This window comes from Scyliorhinus canicula, chromosome 7, assembly GCF_902713615.1.
Source record: "Scyliorhinus canicula chromosome 7, sScyCan1.1, whole genome shotgun sequence".
Taxonomy (NCBI): Eukaryota; Metazoa; Chordata; class Chondrichthyes; order Carcharhiniformes; family Scyliorhinidae; genus Scyliorhinus; species Scyliorhinus canicula.
Genome location: NC_052152.1, coordinates 171,097,606 through 171,120,571, shown reverse-complemented (window position 1 = coordinate 171,120,571; position 22,966 = coordinate 171,097,606). Strand labels below are relative to the sequence as shown.

At 44.5% G+C, this 22,966-nt stretch overlaps 1 protein-coding gene across 1 annotated transcript in view; it reads left to right on the top strand.

Annotated features, from left to right (window-relative positions):
* ptgis (prostaglandin I2 (prostacyclin) synthase) overlaps window positions 1-22,966 on the top strand; it is a 103,600-nt gene that overhangs the window by 67,904 nt on the left and 12,730 nt on the right. The gene's annotated exons all lie outside the window — the stretch shown is intronic.

The window sequence follows — 22,966 nt, the reverse complement described above, 5'->3', positions numbered from 1 at the left end:
CCGCTTATCAATGTGATTCTTTTATTGTAGCAACCCAATGCCATCGTGAAAACTATGGGCAGGGGTGCGCTGTCGGCAGGAACAGAGAATCCCTATGGTGCAGAATTCCGGCCAATGTAAAATAAAGAGAAAATAAAGAGCAGTAGGAACAAAGTGACCTGTGTATATGTACATAAGTCATTGAATATGTAGAGTATCCTAGGTTTTACTAATAGGGGCACTGAGTACAAGAGTAAGGAGGTCATGTTGAACTTGTACAAGACACTAGTTAGGCCTGATCTGGAATACCTCATCCAGTTCCGGTTACCACACTTGAGGAAGTGTGAGAAGGCAGTGGATAGACTGCAGAGCAGATTCACAAGAATGATTCCCGGGATAAACAACTGTTGAAATGAGGACAGGTTTGGTCTGTTTTCCCTGGAGAAAAGAAGGCTGTGAGGAGACCTGATGAGAGGTATTCAAAACCCTGAGGGGTATAGACAGGGTAAAGAGTGAGAAACTGTTCCCTCGCAAAAATACATGAAGATCTAGAGGGCACAGAGTTTATATAGATATTTAAATAAGAAAAGAGTTAACCAAGTGAGTGTTGGTCGAATAGAAAGTGCATCTGGGGAATTGATTATGGAAAGTAGGGTTATGACAGGTGAATGAAACAGATAATTTGAATTGGCCTTCACTGTAGAGTACAGAAGTAACCCAGAAATGGATGTAAACCAGTGAATGAAAGGGAAATTACAGTCACCAAGGTAGTGGTATTGAGTAAATAGTTAGGTCTGTGAGCTGGCAAATCCCTGGGTCTAAAGTCTTGAAAGAAGTGGAGAACGAGATAGTTGATTCACCAGTTTTAATTTTCCAAAATTCCCTAGATTTGGGGAAGGTTCCACGAGATTGGAACGTAGCAAATGTAACTCCTTTATTCAAAAAGGGAGGTAAACAGAAAGCACAAAACTACAGGCTGCACATCTGTTGTAGGGAAAATGTCAAAGCCATTATTAAAGATGTTATAGAAGGACACTTGGAAATCACGCAGAGTCAACATGGTTTTGTGAAAGGGAAATAATATTTAACTATTTTATTGGAGTTCTTTGAAGGAGTCACATGTGCTGTGGATAAAGAGGAACCGGTGGATGTACCGTACTTAGATTTCCAGAAGGCATTTCACAAGGTCCCACGTCAAAGGTTATTGCATAAAATAAAAATTCATTGTGTAGGAGGTAACATATTGTCAGAGATTGAAGATTGGTTTGCTAACAGGAAACAGAGTTGGCATGAATGGGTCTTTTTCTGCTTGGCAGGATGTGACGAGTGGTTTGCCACAGGGATCAGTGTTGGGGCCTTAGCTTTTTACAGTTCAGATAAATGACTTGGATGAGGGACTGAAGGTATGCTAGCTAAATTTGCTGATGACAAAGATACATAGGAAAGTAAATTGTGAAGAGGACATAAGGAGGCTACTAAAGGACATAGATAGGTTAAGTGAGTGGGCAAATAGAGTATAATGTGGTCAAATATGAAATTTTCCATTTTGGCAGGAAGAATAAAAAAGAGGCTTACTTTCTAAATCCATAGACTTCCCACAATGCAGAAGGATACCATTCAGCCTATTAAGTCTCCACCAACTGTCTGAAAGAGCACCATACCCAGGTCCACTCTCCCACCTTATTCCTGTAACCCCACATACTCTGAACATCTTTGGACCGTAGGAGGAAACTGGAGGAAACCCACGGAAACATGGGGAGAATGTGCAAACTCCACACAGATAGTCACCCAAAGTCAGAATCGAACCCTGGCGTTGTGAGGCAGCAGTGCTAACCACTGTGCCGCCGTGGTGAGAGATTGCAGAGATCTGAGGTAGTAAGGATCGGGGTGTCTTTTAAATGAATCAAAGGCTAGTATACAGGTAACCATGAAGGCCCTGTCTTCTCAACCTTGACCCTCACCTGAGGTGTGGTGATCCTCAGGTCAAAACAACACCAGTCAGCTCTCCCCCTGAAAGGGAAAAGTAGTCTATAGTCATCTGGGACTATACTACCTTACCTAGTATACAGGTCAGCAAGTAATTCAGAAAGCTAATAGAATGTGATCATTTATTGTGAGGGGTATTGATTACAAAGGAGGGAGGTTACGTTTCAGTTCTCCAGGGCATTGGTGAGACCACATCTAGAGTACTGTGTATAGTACTGGTCTTCTTATTGAAGGAAAATGTAAATAAATTAGAAACAGTTCAGAGAAGGATTACTGGACTAATACAAGGAATGAACGGGTTGTCTTATGAGAAAAGGCTGGAGAGGTTAGGTTTGGATCCACTAGAGTTAAGAAGAGTAAGAGGCAACTTGATTGAAACCTTTACGATCCTGAGGAGCATTGACAGAGTGGATGTGGAGAGGATGTTTCCTAGTGTCAGGGGCTGGTTTAGCACAGGGCTAAAGAGCTGGCTTTTAAAGCAGACCAAGGCAGGCCAGCAGCACGTTTCAATTCCCATACCGAACAGGCGCCGGAATATGGCGACTAGGGGCTTTTCACAGTAACGTCATTTGAAGCCTACTTGTGACAATAAGCGATTTTCATTTTTCATTTCATTTCATGTCAGGGAATCTAGAATTAGGTGTCACTCTTTAAGACAGAGATGAGGATAATGTTTTCCTCTGAAGACGGTGAGTCTCTGGAACTCTCTTCCTCAAAATGCAGTGGAAGCAGTGTCTTGAATATATTTAAGGCTGAGTTCGGTAGATTTGTGATTAACAAGGGGGTGAAAGGGTATCAGGGATAGGCAGGAATGTGGAGTTATGGTTACAATCAGATCAGCCATGATCTTAATGAAAGGCTCGAGGGGCCGACTGGCCTACTCCTGCTCAAAATTCGTATGTTCACAGATTTAAAATGATGGGCAAAAGGAGTAGAGGTGATGTGAGGAAAAGAAATTCCACCTGGAGGGTGTTTGGAGTCTGGAACCAATTTCCTGAGAGGTTGATGGAGGCAGGTTCGATTGAAGTATTCAAAAGGGAACTGGATTGCTATCAGAAAAGAAAGAATGTGCAGGTTACGAGAATAAAGCAGGGGAGTGGGTTTAGATAGAATACTCTTTCGGAGAGAGCCAGTGCAAACTCGATTGGCCAAATGGCCTCCTTCTGCACTGTAAAGATTCTGTGAATTAACGCTGATCTGGGAAGTGTATAGAAAGGCATGTTGCTGGAGTGTATTGAACCATTTTGAATGATTGGAAAATATATCCAATGATGTCTAACATGCTTTGAAACAGCAAAGAAAACCACGAGAGTGATTCAGCGGACTCAAGTTAAAGTCCACTGCCGGACCATTGTCCATGTGGAGTTTGCACATTTCCCCATGTCTGCTTGGGTCTCACCCCCACAGCCCAGCTGGAGTTTTGGTGGATTGGCCACGCTAAACTGTTTCTTAATTGGAATTTTTTTTTTAAAGCTAAAGTCCACTGAATGACCAGTTTAGCAGGGTGTTTCTCAGCGGCTGCAGTGCCGAGAAACGGCCCGCGATCCAACGGCACTTTGCCATTATTTTTGGCCTTGAGGAACTCCTTCCCGCCAAGGCTGCTGTTAAGAGAGATTTCCAGAAGCTCCTCACAGATTGGGGTGCCGTTTTGGAAAGCTGTCCCGATCCCCTCCCCGTTTCAGGCTCCAACGCTCTTTTGACCCCCCCCCCCCCCCACCATCACGGGGAGGCCCCTGGGAATCCCCGCATATTCCTCCACGTGGCAAAGCCCCCGGGCCAATCCCTGGCAGTGCCAACCTGGCACCTGGGCATCCTGCCAGTGCCACCTGGACACACTGGCAGTGCCTCCAGTGAGGGTGAGGTCCAGATTGCTCTGGGTGGAGCGAGTCAGGTGACTCGCCCAAGGTATTCCCACTAAGCATGGAACCCGATTTGGGACTCGCGCATGATTCACCTGTTGCACCCGAATCCGCTTCGGATGCAACTGGTTAATTAATCATCCCCCACATCTTGGAAAATAGAAATTAACTATTTTATTTATATGAGATGCATGTTCTCACAAAAAGCAGACAAAATTAATGAGCTGAACATCAATATATGGCAGATCAGATTGTTTCCAATAATGTACCCCCTCTACTTATTCCGGGGTTGTCGAAGATAAATTTAGTACCATTATATTATATTTATTATATTTATCATATTATATATATTATTTTATATCAATCAGTCACAAGGAATCATTGTCAAATAAAACTGGATTGCTGTCTCTCTGGTCTCTTCAATCTATTTTTTCCGAAAATCCAGTAACTGTTTGAAGCATTCTTTCTATGGAAGCTGAATGAGGCTTCTTGCTAGCATTTTCTTGAACTTACAGTTTTTTGAATGGTCCAACCTGTTACTATCCCAGGAAATACAGAAACACTGCAAATTGCATGAATAGTTTCTATGCTGGGCTTTATATTAAGATTAAATAGTCCAGTGTTATGGGGTGCTATGGAAACTGAGATGTATGAAATGAAATCACATTGTATGAAGTAATTTTCATGTTCATTACTAAACGCAGCTTTCTGATATTCAGCTGAATTGGAAATGAAGCAGTGTCACAGGTTGGTGGAGAATCCCCACAGATTCTGTTTACCGGCACACTAAAAAGACCTTGTGAGATATTGTGAGCAGTTCTTGGCAGCACATACTGCTTAGGAGTGCACAGATCAGAATGGAACCAGTGCTATTTTAAACATAGATTGCACGATAATACCAGATCCTGTTACATTGTACTGGACTGTTACTCCCCTATATTGCAAAATGATCTCAAACCATTTTTGTCTTTGAAGATTTCCCTCTTATCCTTCTACTATTGCATGACTATTTCAGGCACAAGAAAGAATAGGATACCTCTGTCAAAGACATTGAACCTATGAATGTGCTCCTTGAAGAAGACTGGGTGGCAATTATTTGCAATTTTCCAGAGATAAATATTATAGAATATTTTACATTTTAAAGCAACATTGCATAAAATAATGTTGCGCAATTCAAATCTTATCTTACAGGGAAAAGGAAATGATTGGAATCTTGAACACTGCCAAAATGTAACAGAGCATGGCAATTTCTTTGTGATTCCCTGCAGAGCAGCCTCTAACAGGATAGTCTGCGATACATTCTGCAGGTTGTTTGTATCTTCCCAGAATGCATAAGGAAAAGTCAGAGGGACAGTAAATAACAAGGATAACAGAATGTTAGCCTTTATCTCAAGGTGGTGGAATAAAAAGCAGATGGAAGTTATACAACAGTTGCACCCTGACAATTGCTATTACTTCTATGTGCCCTCACAACATCCTGGCTGTAGTTTTAAAGACTGGCCCCAGAACAAGCTGCGTCCCTATAGTCAAATTACTCCTGTGCAACTATAACAGTGGCATCTACCCCACAGTGTGGAAGGTTTCCGGATATATCCTCTCCACAGCACCCAGAACAAATGCAATCTGGCCAATTAATGCCCATCAGTCTACTCTCAATTGTCAGCAAAGTGATGGAAGATGTCATCGACAGTGCCACCAAGTGGCGTTTACACAGCGATATCTACTCACCAATGCACAGTTGGGTTCTGCGAGGGCCACCAGTTGTCATTATAGCTTTGATTCAAACATGGTCAATGGGAATCAGAAGACAACTCTCCACTGGTTTGAGTCACATCTAGCAGAAAGGAAAAGGGTTAGTGGCTTTTGAAGGCCATTCATCTCAGTCCCAGGACATTGTTGCAGGAGTTTCTCAGAAAGTGTCATGGGCCCAGCCATCTTCAGCTGCTTTATCAAAGATCTTCCCTCCACTATAAGGTGAAGTGTGAGAATGTTCACTGTTGATTGCACAGTGTTCATTACCATTCACGACTCCTCAGATCCTAAGACATCCATTCATGCATGCAGCCAGACCTAGAAAACATTCAGGATTGGGCTGATAAGTGACAAGGAACATTCATGCCACATAAGTGCCGGCAATAACCATCTCCATCAAGAGAGAATCAAACCATTACCCCTTGACTTTCAATTGCATTATCATCGGTGAAACCCCAACATCTTGGGGTGGGGGAAGGGGGAGGGGGGCTTACCATTGATGAGAAACTTAATGGGCTAGTCTTATAAATACTGTGGCTCCAAGAGCTGGTCAGATGCTGGGTTTCCTGCTCTGTTAAAATCACCTCCTGACTCCCCAAAGCCTGCCCACCATCGACAAGGAACAAATTAGGAGTGTGGTGGAATACTTCCCACCTGCCAGGATGAGTGCAGCTCCTACAGCACTCAAGAAGCTTGACACCATCCAGGGCTTAACAGCACGTCTGAGGGGCGCCCCATCCACCATTTTCAACATTCTCCCCCTCCACCACCGGCACACAATGGCAGCGGTGTGTACCATCTATATGATGCACTGCAGCAACTCACCAAGCCTGTTTCAGCAATACCTAAACTTGCAACCTCTACCGCCTGGAGGAACAAGGGTAGCAGACACATAGGTACACTGCTACCTGCAAGCTTCCCTCCAAGTCACACATCCAGCTGACTTGGCGCAATATTGCCATTCCCTCATTGCAGCTGGGTCAAAACCCACAAACTCCTTTCCTGACAGCCTGCACCTTTACCAGCAGGACTGTCGTGGTTCAAGAAAATAGCTCACCATCACCTTCTCAAGGGTCAAATAGGGATGAGTAACAAATGCTGGTCTTGCCAGCAATACTGACAACTCCCGAAACAATTAACAAAAACTCTGGTTAGATTATATTTGGAATTCTACAGTTCTGATCATGAAGGAGCTATTGGCCTTAGAGAGGGTCAGGACAGATACACCAGAATTACCACAAAAATGATATTGTGAGACCAGTTTGCATAGATAAGCTTGAGTATAAGGATCTGATTGAAGTTGTTAAGTTAATTAAAGGTCTTTAAATGGTAGATCGAGGGAAGCTATTTTGTCAGTTGGAGGAGTCCAAACAAGAGAATATAGCTTCGGCCCTTCAGGGATGATATCACAAAGCGTTTCTTCACACATTGGGCAGCAGAAATCTGGAACTCTTCCACAAAATATTGTTGAGGTGGCACGCCAACTAAAAATTACAAAACTGAGATTGATGGATTGTTGTTTAGTAAGGGAGTTAAGAGATACAGAACCACAATTGATAAATGGAGTTAAGATCCAGATCACAGTGATCTCACTGAAAGGCAATTGGTTCATAGGGCTGAATAGTCTACTCTTATTGCTCTGTGGTTCTGTTACTATTGTCATGTGAGAGTACCTTTACAAAATGGGTGTTTATCAGACAGCTGTAGTGGGTGTACCTTTAAGAAATGAGTGTTGGCTGCAGCGATGTCAGAGAGTGGGTTGAGCTGGGCTCTCTGTCTGCTTTTACTTTTGCTTTGGAGCTGTCTGCTACAGGGTAGATTTTTGTTTCGCTTTGAGAGCTGGATAGCTGAAGGCAAAGCAAGCACCTGTATAAGGATCTCTCTCTGCAATCTAAAGACTGTCTCCAGATACTTTCGTGATTTTAAAACTTATACCTGTTACTGCAGAGATGTTAAATCTGGGGCATTGGAACCGGTTCTGGAGGAGGTGGGACCAGTACAAACCGGACTGTCTGCACCTGGGCAGGACTGGAACCGATGTCCTGGGGGGGGGGGGGGTGTTTGCTCGAGCTGTTGGGGAGGGTTTAAACTAATTTGGCAGGGGGATGGGAACCGATGCAGGAAGTTGGAAGGTAGTAAAACAGGGACAGAAGCAAAAGGAAGTAAGGGGGAAAGTGAAAGGCAGAGAAGCCATAGGCAAAAATCAAAAAGGGTGACAGTACAAGGTACAGGGACTGAGGGAAGCTCAGTGAGTAGGCCAGTAATACTAAAAGGAATAAAACTGGAAGTAAAAACATTAATGGTAAGCGACGTGGCAGGTTGTTACATTAAGATATGGGTTCAACGAGAAGGAAAATTAGGAGAACAGTTAAGAGGAAATATTACTTAGGAGAGGTTACTGATCGAGGTGTTAAGATTCAAAACAGAGTAAAAAAGCCAACATAAAAGTGTACTTTACCTGAATGCTCGTAGTATTCGGAATAAGGTAAATGAGTTGATGGCGCAAATCATCGTGAATGACTATGTTTAGTGACCATTACTGAAACATGGTTAAAGGATGGTCACGACTGGGAGTTAAATATCCGAGGGTATCAAACTATTCGGAAGGACAGAGTGGATGGTAAGGGAGGTGGTGTAGCTCTGTTATTTAAGGATGACATCCAGGCAATAGTAAGGGATGACATTGGTGCTATGGAGGATAAGGTTGAATCCATTTGGGTGGAAATCAGGATTAGTAAGGCGAAAAAGTCACTGACAGGAGTAGTCTCTAGGCCACCAAATAGTAACATTATGGTGGGGCAGGCAATAAACAAAGAAATAATGGATGCATGTAGAAATGGTACAGCAGTTATCATGGGGGATTTTAATCTACATGTCGATTGGGTAGCACGGTAGCATTGTGGATGGCACAATTGCTTCACAGCTCCAGGGTCCGGCTTGGGTCACTGTGCGGAGTCTGCACATCCTCCCTGTGTGTGCGTGGGTTTCCTCCGGGTGCTCCGGTTTCCTCCCACAGTCCAAAGATGTGCAGGTTAGGTGGATCGGCCATGATAAATTGCCCTTAGTGTCCAAAATTGCCCTTAGTGTTGGGTGGGGTTACTGGGTTATGGGGATAGGGTGGAGGTGTTGACCTTGGGTAGGGTGCTCTTTCCAAGAGCCGGTGCAGACTCGATGGGCCAAATGGCCTCCTTCTGTACTGTAAATGCTATGATCTGTGATTGGTTTAACCAGGTCGGTCAAGGCAGCCTTGAGGAGGCATTTATAGAATGTATCCGCGATAGTTTCCTAGAACAGTATGTAATGGGACCTAGGAGGGAACAAGCGGTCCTCGATCTTGTCTTGTGTAATGAGACAGGATGAATTCATGATCTCATAGTTAGGGATCCTCTCGGAAGGAGCGATCACGATATGGTGGAATTTAAAATACAGATGGAGGGTGAGAAGGTAAAACCAAATACTCGTGTTTTGTGTTTAAACAAAGGAGATTACAATGGGATGAGAGAAGAACTAGCTAAGGTAGACTGGGAGCAAAGACTTTATGGTGGAACAGTTGAGGAACAGTGGAGAACCTTCCAAGCGATTTTTCACAGTGCTCAGCAAAGGTTTATACCAACAAAAAGGAAGGAAGGTAGAAAGAGGGAAAATCGACCGTGGATATCTAAGGAAATAAGGGAGAGTATCAAATTGAAGGAAAAAGCATACAAAGTGGCAAAGATTAGTGGGAGACTAGAGCACTGGGAAATCTTTAGGGGGCAACAGAAAGCTACTAAAAAAGCTATAAAGAAGAGTAAGATATATTATGAGAGTAAACTTGCTCAGAATATAAAAACAGACAGTAAAAGTTTCTACAAATATATAAACCAAAAAAAGAGTGGCTAAGGTAAATATTGGTCCTTTAGAGGATGAGAAGGGAGTTTTAATAATGGGAGATGAGGAAATGGCTGAGGAGCTGAACAGGTTTTTTGGGTCGGTCTTCACAGTGGAAGACACAAATAACATGCCAGTGACTGATAGAAACGAGGCTATGACAGGTGAGGACCTTGAGAGGATTGTTATCACTAAGGAGGTAGTGATGGGCAAGCTAATGGGACTAAAGGTAGACAAGTCTCTTGGCCCTGATGGAATGCATCCCAGAGTGCTAAAAGAGATGGCTAGGGAAATTGCAAATGCACTAGTGATAATTTACCAAAATTCACTCGACTCTGGGGTGGTCCCGGCGGATTGAAAATTAGCAAACGTGACACCACTGTTTAAAAAAGGAGGTAGGCAGAGAGCGGGAAATTATAGGCCAGTGAGCTTAACTTCGGTAGTAGGGAAGATGCTGGAATCTATCATCAAGGAAGAAATAGCGAGGTATCTGGATAGAAATTGTCCCATTGGGCAGACACAGTATGAGTTCATAAAGGGCAGGTCATGCCTAACTAATTTAGTAGAATTTTTTGAGGACATTACCAGTGCAGTAGATAACGGGGAGCCAATGGATGTGGTATATCTGGATTTCCAGAAAGTCTTTGACAGGGTGCCACACAAAAGGTTGCTGCATATGATAAAGATGCATGGCATTAAGGGTAAAGTAGTAGCATGGATAGAGGATTGGTTAATTAATAGAAAGCAAAGAGTGGGGATTAATGGGTGTTTCCCTGGTTGGCAATCAGTAGCTAGTGGTGTCCCTCAGGGATCAGTGCTGGGCCCACAATTGTTCACAATTTACATAGATGATTTGGAGTTGGGGACCAAGGACAATGTGTCCAAGTTTGCAGACGACACTAAGATGAGTGGTAAAGCGAAAAGTGAAGAGGATACTGGAAGTCTGCAGAGGGATTTGGATAGGTTAAGTGAATGGGCTAGGGTCTGGCAGATGGAATACAATGTTGGCAAATGTGAGGTTATCCATTTTGGTAGGAATAACAGCAAACGGGATTATTATTTAAATGATAAAATATTAAAACAAGCTGCTGTGCAGGGAGACCTGGGTGTGCTAGTGCATGAGTCACAAAAACTTGGTTGACAGGTGCAACAGGTGATTAAGAAGGCAAATGGAATTTTGTCCTTCATTGCTAGAGGGATGGAGTTTAAGACTAGGGAGGTTATGCTGCAATTGTATAAGGTGTTAGTGAGGCCACTCCTGGAGTATTGTGTTCAGTTTTGGTCTCCTTACTTGAGAAAGGACGTACTGGGACTGGAGGGTGTGCAGAGGAGATTCACTAGGTTAATCCCAGAACTGAAGGGGTTGGATTACAAGGAGAGGTTGAGTAGACTGGGACTGTACTCGTTGGAATTTAGAAGGATGAGGGGGGATCTTATAGAAACATATAAAATTATGAAGGGAATAGATAGGATAGATGTGGGCAGGTTGTTTCCACTGGCGGGTGAAAGCAGAACGAGGGAGCATAGCCTCAAAATAAGGGGAAGTAGATTTAGGACTGAGTTTAGGAGGAACTTCTTCACCCAAAGGGTTGTGAATTTACGGAATTCCTTGCCCAATGAAGCAGTAGAGACTCCTTCATTAAATGTTTTTAAGATAAAGATAGATAGTTTTTTGAAGAATAAAGGGATTAAGGGTTATGGTGTTCAGGCCGGAAAGTGTCCACAAAAGATCAGCCATGATCTTATTGAATGGTGGAGCAGGCTCGAGGGGCCAGATGGCCTACTCCTGCTCCTAGTTTTTATGTTCTTATGTCTTTCTGTAAAAAGTGTTTTTTAGTCTTATGGATGTTGCAAGGAAAGATTAAGCGTTACTTATAGAGTACTGTTGTTTACTGTGGGTTTATAAAGTGTTAACTGGTTTCATAAATAATCATTGTTTTAATTTAAAAGCACTTTAACTCTCTGTTGCACTACCCCTGTAAGGGAGGCACGTGTGCTCCCAAAACCACAATCTGTTAAAAGTTGGGGTCAGGTGAACTCCGTGTTACACTTTGGGATTCTCTAAACCAGGCATTGTCAAACCCACGGGCGTGACCCACGGGTGGGTCGCAGGTGGGTGTCGGGAGGGTCACGGAGCCGTCCGTCGCGGCGCTCCCGATCGCACAAATCCGCACGCAACAGCTGGTTTTTAATAATGCCGGCTGCGTGTGGCCTTCAAAATGGCCAGGAACAGATTTTTAAAATGTGGCCGCACTGCGCATGCAAAACTATCTGCATGCGCACCTTTGTTCGTGCACGCATGCGCAGTGCGGCTGCATTTTAAAAATATGGTCGCAGCCTTTTTTTTTCATGTTCGGGGGGCCAAAGGGACGAAAGGGACAAAGGGACCATTGGGGCCAAAGGGACCCAAAACCATTTCCTCCATTTTTGTCAGCAACAAACAAGGCAAGAGAAGATGGTGGGTCGGGCAGCTCGGCCGGCGTGGGCCACAAAGGTCGGCCGGCATGGGTCGCGAAGGTCGCCCGGTGTGGGTCGCGAAGGTCGGATGCCGTGGGTCGCTGGTCGGCCGGGTTGGGTCCCGAAGGTTGGCCAGTTGGCAAAAATGGGTCCCCTGAAAAAAAATTTGAAAAACACTGTTTATAATGAGGTTCCACGAACAGAAAATGAAATATGTGACGAGATAATCTGTTAAAGTGGTGCTGGTTGAAAGGTAATATTGGCCAACACACTTCGAACACTCGGTACTTTTTCTTCAATTGCTCCATGAGACCTTTTTTGTCTACCGGAGAGGGCATATTAGGTTACCATCTCACCTGGGGGACAGCACCTCTGATAGTTCCAACAGTAATATGCTAAAGTGCCAGGCTGGATTATCCCCTGGAGTGTCGCTTGAACCCACAAACCTGACACAGAGGTGAGAGTGCTACCACTGAAGCAAAGATAACACTTGAATGCTTAATCCCAGATTGCCATCATTGGCAAATAGGTAAACCACAAAATCCATTTCCCACAATGGAGCATAATTATTTTTGGGAGCGTTCCATTTCTTGCTGCTGGTAATTATATTTTATAAACTGCCAGTGAGCATTGAGCAGTAAGCATTAAATAATTAGGTAAATGTTGTGAAGTAAAGCAACTACAGTGATATCTCACTCACTAGGAGCCCAACTCACAGCACTTCCAATGGCTGATTGCCCACCAATCTTCTGTTCCAGTTTCAGCAGCTTCGGCTGTTGACTGGGAGCCTCACCTTCCAAAAGCAGCTTATTAATTCTGTTTTAACATAATCATTATTATGGCATGTAAAATACTCACTTCTTTCCAGTATTTAGCAGCAATTAGAACGTGATTTTTGGAATTCAATTTAACACAGTAAATTAGTTAAAGAACTTTCCACTTCACACCACCGGTTGGGGTCCGGCAGAGAATAGCACGTAAGTGAAAACTCACGATTTGTGCCCGGCACCAATTCTGACTCCATGCTCCGGTCCCCCACTGCCGAAGTTTGCATCTCGCGCAGGCGAGTCCATTAAAAAATGTCATTTGCATGGATTTAAATCACATTATTGGGTTGGGCATTTTATGCTCCACCCCTCTCAGCTGGAAGTCACATGGGCGCGAATTGGTGCAAGTGTTTAAAGAGCAGGGACTGGGCGACATGGCTGCTGAGGGGGAGCGAACGGGTAAACAAAGACTCTCAAAAACTGTCGGCCCTGCTCGGGAGTGGCTGTTTGGGCTGGGGGCTGGGTAGCGGGGAATGACTTGACGCCAAGTCCTTGGACTCGGGCCCCCCCCCCCCCCCCCCGCGCTGGATTGGGGTGGCCTGGTTCAGACCGCCATTGTTGCAGTTTGTGATTTAAATGCACCCCTCTGGTGCTACTTACAGGCTCCTGGCTGCTCACACTGCTGACTGCTCACTATGTCCTGTAAATGTTAAAAGAACCTCTGTGTTGTGGGAGCTCACCTAGGCCACCTCTCTGTAAACCCTCATACTCCAGTGGTATCATCAAGGGGATGGGTGGGGAAATGCTCAATCACTGGCCCACTCGCACTCCTGAGAAGCGTAGCCCCACTGCACAGGAAGCACTGGATTAGCAGAACTCACCCCAAAAAAAGGACAACTGCACACTATCCTTTCAAATCCCTCCCTGGCACAACTGTCCCTCGCAGGGCAAAGGCCTCACTCGTGATTTCCACCCCTCAGGATCATGAGCTGTCTCCCCCTGGTGAGGCGGGCAGCACTGACTGCCTGTGCCACCACCTCCCAGGTGCTGTTCAGGAGGGATGACTTGAGTCTGTGGCCCGCCCTGGGGAAGTGGGTATCCCTCCTCTCCTCATTGTCTTCAAGTAGTGAATCCACTTCAGACTCCCAAAATTAGGACGCAGGTCTTCTCTGAGCCATGTTCGTGGCTGCAGTGAGCGTGGGGTGAGTGGAAGCAATTCCGGCCCCAGCAGTTACACCGTCCTCTGGGCTGGGAATTACTTCCAATTCACGGCAGCAGAGTGCTAGCCCATTGACATGTCCTGAATCGTAGAACGAATAGCTGGAATGCAAATCGCATCCTGTTCAACCCAGGCTGAACACTTAGGAAGCAATTTAGCCGCAGTGTTGCGCCTGGGCTCTGCGCCAGGCACCAGGCCAATCGCAAGTCACCTGACTCGTTCCGCTCGGCGCGATCTGGTTCATGATCTCTGTGGGTGTGATCCAAATCAGTATATTTAAATGAGCCACTAGGCTCATTTATATACCCGGATGTTGCTTTCACCCAGCGCCTGAAGTCAACGGCTGCACCTATGAGGACTCAACCCATCGCCCTTTAGAAATGTTTTTCACAAATGTGGACCAGGCGTGATGGTACCTTGGGGGTGGGGGTGGGGGGTGCTGGGTCTCGCAAGCCATTAGCAATCCCCAGGTGGTCGCAGACAGGGCAGGGTAGTACCTTGGCACTGCCCCTGGGCACCTTGACACTACCTTCCTAGCACTGTCAGGGGTCAGGCTCAGGAGGGAGAGTTGCCCATGATAGAGGGGGGTGAGGAGGTTTCCATGGGCCAAGAAAAGGTTGGGTGAAGAAGGGGTATCCTCAAAGCAGGGTGTAGAGGTCGGGGCAGCCCGGTCAAAATGTGCCCTAATTTGTGAGGAGCCGGTTCTGCATGAAATCTGTTTAAGTGTGGCATCAAAAAGACGGTGACTAACGGAATCAATCTCGGTGCTTCAGACATCGAGAAACACCCCGCCAAATGTGGCCGAAAGTGAACTTTGATTTATGTCTGCAAATTCTCGCCCTTAGTTTCCCAAACGGAGAATTCAGCCCATCTTTAAATTGAAATGGTTGCATGCAAAGTTATATGGAAGAAAGAGCAGTAAAAGTAGTTTTAGCAACCATGGCCCACAGGAGCTATTAGGTGAGGTTTTGAACCTAAGTTTGTAGATCCTTTTCAGTTTCTTATCCAAGCAAGTTTAAGGACCGGGAAATTATGTTCCACTGAGGTGCCAGCAGCAGCTGTGTTTTCTAATTGTATTCAGCAATTATAATCATCTGTTTTTGGTCTGAGAAGAACAGGGAGGTCTATTTTGGTATTCTGGCCAGCATTTCACCTCCAATCAATATTCAAGTAAAAATAGATCAGCCAGTCATTCAGCTCAGTGTTGTTCGTGAGATCTTTAAACGATCGTTGGCGAAGAGAACAAGAATCACTCCACTTCAAAATAACTCATTGTGTGAAGTTTTTTGGGACAATGCTAAAGTGGTTATCTTAATGCAAGTCATTCTTGGCTCTTCACTCATGCTGTGATAAGTGCTATTATTCTCCCTTGAGTGGTATCTTATTAAAAAGCTATTTTTGTCGTGATCTGATCACTTGGGAGAAAAAATAGCATTCTCTGATTCATCCTCTGCCTATTCAAAGTATGAAAATTGAAGGGCTTGCTTTTATTTTGTCAGTACTGTTTCATAACCACTAGGTGAAGCTTTAAAGTCTTGGAATTGATATACATGTCCTTGACCATGGCGTTGCAATCTCAGAAGATAAAACACTCAGTTAGTATTAGGTATTGTACATGACATTTTGTCTGTTATTGTTAGCATTATATATTCACATTTCCTCTGGGTGTAAGTTTTTTTTTCCAGTGATTTGAATTGTTGTTTCTATTCTAACACATGAAGGTTAAAATATAAAAGCCAAGGACAAAATTCATCGATTCTTTTTGTTAGATAACCGTATGCATTTTCTAAGAATCTGCAACAAATATATCCCTTTATAGATTATGAGCATCTCAGTTTAGCAAGAAAACCAATCAGGTGGGATAATAAAGGCAGCTGTCCTTTGTATATAGCAATACACTATCGAATGCACCATGGGTTACCCTGTATTGTTGCAGGCGGGCAGGGATGTTTAGAATCATAGAATTATAGAATTTACAGTGCAGAAAGAGGCCATTCGGCCCATCGAGGCTGCACCAGCTCTTTGAAAGAGCACCCTACCCAAGCCCACACCTCCACCCTATCCCTATAACCCAGTAACCCCACCCAACACTAAGTGCAATTTTGGACACTAAGGCCAATTTACATGGGCAATCCATCTAACCCGCACATCTTTGGACTGTGGGAGGAAACCGGAGCACCCAGAGGAAACCCACGCACACACGGGGAGAACGTGCAGACTCCACACAGACAGTGACCCAAGCAGGGAATCAAACCTGGGACCTGTGAAGCAATTGTGCTAACCACTATGCTACCGTGCTGCCCAAATTTAATGCGATTTGTAAAAAAAAGTGTCACTGGAAGATTCCTGAACATGCATTACTCTGCTGATTCTCGTACGCAGCTTCAATTGTTATCATCAAAGCTCATCCCTGATTGTATATGTACTGCAGATTCAATCTATTTTCACCTATGGATGACCTTTTCTAGGGTTCCATAACCTTCTGATAAATTCATTAATTTGAAACAACCATCCGTTGTCATCTCTGTGGTAGCACTCTCACTTCTGAGTTGGAAAGTTACAGGTTGAGCACATAATTTAACCTAAGACTTCACTGCAATGCCGAGGAAGTGCTGTATCGTTACAGGTTCTGCCTTTCAGATCAAACATTAATTGGAGCAGCTGCCCCCTTCACAGGTGAATGTAACACACCTCAAGCCATTATTTGAGGTACGAATAGGAGGGTTTTTGGACTAACATTCATCCCTCAGCCAACATAATTAAATATGAGGAGGTGTAAGTGACTGACTTTGACATCAAAGCCATGGCGGGACTCTCTGGCTGCCCAGCTGCCTGTTTCTTGGCGGCGGGAGGTGGCCACTGTTCGCTGGTGGTGGGATTCTGTGCTCCTGCCGCTGTCAGTAGGAATTCCCCTTGAAGCCACCAAGGAACCTGCGGGCAGGGATGCATTGCTGCTAGGACCAGAGAATACCGCCGCCAGCAAATGGCTGGAGAATTCCGGCCAATATTTGACCAGGTGGCATCAATGATATTTAACAAAACTGAAGTCAATGGGAATCAGAATAAAGCTCTCCATGAGTGTTGTGTCCCCTCAGATAATGAAACATTCTGTTCCTGTGTGCAGTAAGACCTGGATAACCTGGGGCCCTGGAGCTGTGAAGCAACAGTGTAGCACAGTGGTTAGCACAGTTGCTTCGTAGCTCCAGGGTCCCAGGTTCGATTTTCGGCTTGGGTCACTGTCTGTGTGGAGTCTGCACGTTCTCCCTGTGTCTGCGTGGGTTTCCTGCGGGTGCTCCGGTTTCCTCCCACAGTCCAAAGATATGCAGGTTAGGTGGATTGGCCATGCTAAATTGCCCTTAGTGTCCAAAAAGGTTAGGTGGGGTTACTGGGTTACAGGGATAGGGTGGAGGTGTGGTCTTAGGTAGGGTGCTCTTTCCAAGGGCCGGTGCAAACTTGATGGGCCGAATGGCCTCCTTCTGCATTGTAAATCCTATGATTCAGGCTTGGGTTGAGAAATAGCAAGTAACATTCATCCCTCACAAAAGCCGGCCAGTGATTATCTCCACCAAGTGAGAATGTAGCCATTTCCCCAATGACTTTTGATGGAATTACATTGAATCCCTCACCATCAATATGCTGGGGGTCACCAACTACCAAACACTGAACTGGACTAGCCCTATAAATAATGTGGGTAACAGAGTAGATCAGAGGCTGGGAATTCTGCAGTGAGTAACTAATCTCCTTACTCCCCTGCCCATGATTGATAAGTACAGGTCAGAAGTTTGGATGAGTGCACCTCCAGCAAAACTCAAGAAGCTTGAGGCTATCCTGGACCAAGCAGCCCACTTGATTGGCATCCCATCTACTACCTTCAACATTCACCACCTCCAACACAGTGGCAGCAGTGTGTACCATCTACAAGATGCACTGTTGCAGAATGGCAAGGCTCCATCTGCAACACCCTTTCAGCAACGTCTGGAAGAACAAGGGCAGCAAATACAAGGAAACAACACCATCTGCAAGTTCCCTCACACACCATCCTGGCTACAAATTATGGCGGAATCTTACCAGATTTTTTTCAAAGCGTCAGGGCAGACTGAAACCCGATGTTTAGCTCTCCAGCTGCACAGACCACTTTTCACAGATCTGAGCCTCTCTGAGTAAAATCAAATTGACTGGGCGGGGTTTACGCCATCACTCTGGTGGAACATGGCCTGATAAAGCTGGCACCCAACTCCACGGTGATTGGGGTGTCCTTTAAAGATCGCATTTGATCACTGGTGAGGGGCAGGGATAATCAAAGAATGCAATCTCGCCAGCGGGATTCTCATTCCCGCGGTCTTGAAGGATTGACCGTAGGCCTCACTGTTTTCACTCGTGGTGATCACCGGCTGAAAATCTCCCACAAATTGCGGAATTCTCTCATCTAGGACAAATCCCATGAAAGTGGAGGGGGGTTTGGTGGGGTGTGTTTCCCACTGCGGAGGCTGACAGGAAACCATGCCATATCATCCAGCCCTGATCACACTAATTGGGCATCTGGGGGTTTAGCGCCATATTCCTTGGCGGGCCAGGCCTGATTGAGTGTATCCTGGCATTATATCTGATTGAGGTACTGAAATAGTGTACAACATCAGTGACCCACCGTTGAAGAAAGATGATGGACCTCCTGGAAAAAATGATGAATCTCCAGGATCGTTGTTTTCCCACTGGCGTCACGGAGGGTTGGGGGGATGATTTCAGTCGGGGCTTCACCTGTTTCAGCACATTAACGGGATGCAAATCAGTTGCTTGCCGACCACCAGTGGGTGCCCCAATCTGCCATGGCGGGCATCAGCACAGGATCCTGTTGGAAATTCATGCCGTGCAAAGCCAATTTTGTTGGCCTCATGCCAAATACCCCCCCACTGTCACACGTCCAACCACCCCTCGTGTCCCCCTCCCCCCATTGAATCTGCTGGCGTGGGCATGGGAGAATTCTGCTCTATGATATGGGAAGAAAGGAAAATTGTAAGGATGCTACCATAATAATTCTTTCGAAGCTGTTTAACTACTAAGTAGGGTCTTGATAATGAGACCTCCTTTTAATATTCCACAGACCTGTTCTTACCGTTGGTAAAAATAACTTTTGTGCACTTGATTGAGTAACTTATCATACCTAGCAATATCAGATAATTTTGATTAAATTGTGTATTTCTAGTCTCTCCAAAAAATAAGAACAAAGACCATTATAGCACAGGAACAGGCCCTCCAAGCCTGTACCGATCATGATACCACCCTTGACCAAAACCCGAAATAATTAATTTTCTTAATGAAATTTTCAGTTTATACCATTTCAGTGAAAACTGTAAAGTCTAATTAAGTGCATGGTCAGAACGAGGAATAGACGGGAACAGCACGGTGGCGCAGTGGTCAGCACGGTGGCGCAGTGGTTAGCACTGTGCCTCACAGTGCCAAGGACCCGGGTTTGACCCTGGCCCCGGGTCACTGTCCATGTGGGAGTTTTCACATTCTCACCGTGTCTGCATTGGTCTCAACCCCACAACCCAAAAATGTGCAGGGTAGATGGATTGGCCGCGCTAAATTGCCCCTTAATTAAAAAAAAGAAAGAGGAGTCGACTGGTTTGATGGAAATTGAGGACAAATTGCAGGGTTGCCATTTTGAGCGATCTGATTGATTAGACTTGGTGTATTACCAATGCTGTAACTGGAAACCTATCTACCTATTACTTCGACAACAATGTATGCAATTCAAGGTTACCAGTTTCCTTAAGCTATTTCGTAATTAAAATTGCTGACCAATTTAAAATTTATTCAAAATTGAAAAATAGTGTTCAAATATTATTCAAGACCTGTATATTTTGAGAATTTCTAGAATATTGAAACATATAACCTAAATATTACAATTGTCTGTGCTTTTATGTCCATATGCAGCTTTATTGGGACATTAGATAATGATAATTATTCTCTATTGGAGATCCTCAACACAAATAACTTTAATGATCACAGGCTTAAAGGGAGCTGAAAGTATTTATCAAATGATGGTTAAGTTTCATCAGCGCATAATAAATAAGGATTAAAATTACAAGTTAAACAAGGTCCAATTTCTCCTTCCTTTCTCCTAAGGTCGCTGTTTGTTGTTGAAATGCTGTTTCACAAATAATGACACATTTTGAACCTCTGTCCTAACTAAACATCTTTATCCACTTGGAGGGGAGGGGGTGCATGCAATTTGGCATTGGTTAACCACCACAACCCTGACGCCAGCTATTTTGAAAGGGAGTGGGTGGGCAGCCAATTAAATTTAATGATGGGGGCTATTAAGGCCCCTTGCCACGGTGACTAGGATTTTTGGTCAGCAATGCAGGCGGCTTTGGACCATGCCGAGGTAAACAGGGTGGGTTCAGGGCAAGGGTGGGGGGGTCATAATAGCCCATGTGAGACACACATACCCACTAGACCTATAACGGCCACTAGGCCACAGCACAGGTATTAGTGATCCCTTGGAGGGGTCGCACCTCATGTCTGGGCATCTGGCCTTTTAAAAAAGAAAATAAACTCAGCTCCACTCGTCGCTCATCTGTTTCCATCTTCAGAGCCAGTGAGGCTGCCAATAACAGAGTGCTGGACGGCTTCCCATCGCCTCTCAAGCTTCAGCATCCCATATGATTGGATACCAAGCCCACTCCCTATCCTTTAATGGCTGCCGATTTGGAAACCGTGGTGGACATGCCGAAATCACGCTGGGCAGGCCAGATCCTGGAACTGACCTGCATGTTCGGTTCTCAATACATTTAACATGTAGCTCCAAAAGCTTTGTCAAGGATTTTGGACACTAACATTACTACGGGTCATCAATCTATCAGTGTTGAAGCCCAAAAATCTACATGAAAGTTGAGACCACTGTTAAATTGGTTGGGATTTGTTTTCAGATATAGACTCCTAAATTTGTTGCCCCTAGTCAGATTCTTTCTTTTAATTCATCCATGGGATGTGGGCATCATTCACAAGACCAGCATTTATTGCCCACTCACAATTGCCAATGTGAACATGGTGGTGAGCCACCTTCTTGAGCTGTTGAAACCCATGTGGTGATAGCACACCCACAATGCTGTTGATTCGGAAGTTGCAGGATACTTATACAGCGAGAATGGCCAATATATTTTCACGTCAGGACACTGTGTGACTTGGAGGGAACTGTGGTTGTGGTGTCCCAGGTGTCTGCTGCCTTCAGCTACCAAGCATTAGAGGTTGCATGTTTTGGAGGTGCTGACCAAGAAGTTTTGGCAAGTCATTGCAGTAGCTGGTACATACTGATGCCCCTGGGAAGGGGGTGATTGTTGAATGCGGTGGTTGGCACACCAATCAAGCGGGCTGCATTTTCATGGATGGTGTTGAGCTTCTTGAATGCTTCTTGAACGCTCATCCAGATAGGTGGAGAGTATTCTATCACACTACTGAATTGTGGTGGATGAGCTTTGGGGAGTTAGGAAGAAACTTGCCATGGAGCTCCCAGCCTCTGCCTTCCTCTTAGAGCTACAGTATTTACGTGGTTGTTCCAGTTAAGCTTCTGTCAATTGTTGATTGCCGGGATTCAATGATGATAATGCTGTTGAATGTCCAATGGAAATGGTTGAATTCCTTCTGCGTGTAGCTATAATTATTGCTGAGCGCTGTGTGATGTGAATGTTACTTTCTATATTGAGAAGCCCAAGGCTAAATGTTACCCAGTTCTTGCTGCACGAACTGCTTCATATTCTGATGAGTTGTGAATGAAATGAACATTGTGTAATCATCAGTGAACAACCCCACTTCTGATCTTATGATTGAGAGAAAGACAATAATGAAGCAATTGAAGATAGTTGGGTCTAGGGCACAACCACAAGGAACACCTGCAGTAATGTCCTGTGACTAAGATGACAGACCTTCAAAAATTAAGGCAACCATCTTTATTTGTGCAATGTATGACTCCCATCAGTAGCGGGTTTTACATTGATTTGATTAACTTCAATTTTTCTAGGGTTCCTTTATTCCACACTCAATCAAATATGCCTTGATGACAAGGGCACTGACTCCCACCCAGTGGTAGAGTGAGGAATATACTGTGCAAAAAAATTGCAGATTGTGACAGAACATATTCTGTTGCTGGCCCAAAGCGTGTCATAGGTGCCCAGTTTATAGCTGCTAGACCTGTTCTGAATCCATTCCATCTAGCATGGTATTAGTGCCACCAAACACAATGACATTTGTCCTCAGTGCGAAGATGGGATTTTATCCTCCCAACAACTGCAACCAATGCTGCAGCGAACCCCCTATCAGTCACCCCTGCCAGAAATCTGACGAGCAGACTAAATAGAAAGTTTTTAAAAATCACTGCTTTCTCACTTACCTATGCCTTATACATGCTGCCTCATGTCTTAAAAATAGCAGCTGTAACTTAATAGAAAGCCAAAACCATACCACAAGGCTTTAAACCCCTTCATATCCTTTGATCTGCAAGGCTTCTATTCATTTCAAAAATAAATAACTTTTAGTAGCCTGTAATTGACAGCTTCCAGACAGCCAGATGTCTGGATTAATTATTTTAATCTCCTTTCATGCTTGAATACATCGCAAATACATTGATGTGAACCTAACTCCAACATTTATAAACATCAAGCTATGATTGACAGCTCATGACTACATCAAAAACTGTTTAGTGCTTTCTGCTGAGAAAAAGAGGAAGTAAAAGCACTTGACTCCCAGATGTTTATAAACATTGGATGGACATTGGGGGCACCTACCTTAAATACTTATCCCCTTGGTACTCCATGAGGTCCACCATATACTGGCATCGGGTGACAGAGAATCTAATCTTATATGTATTAACATTACTGGAAGTTGATAACTGACTCCGAGAAACATAAGCATAAAGTAATTCAGACTTGCTACATTACAAAAAAAAAGACTCTTTTGTTATGAACAGCTGTTTTATTCCTTACTTTAAAAAAACATGCATAACATATAAAAATTAAATTACCAGTCGATAGAAAACATAACCGTGCAACTCATTAGATACAATGAAGGACTCTTCGTTGGAA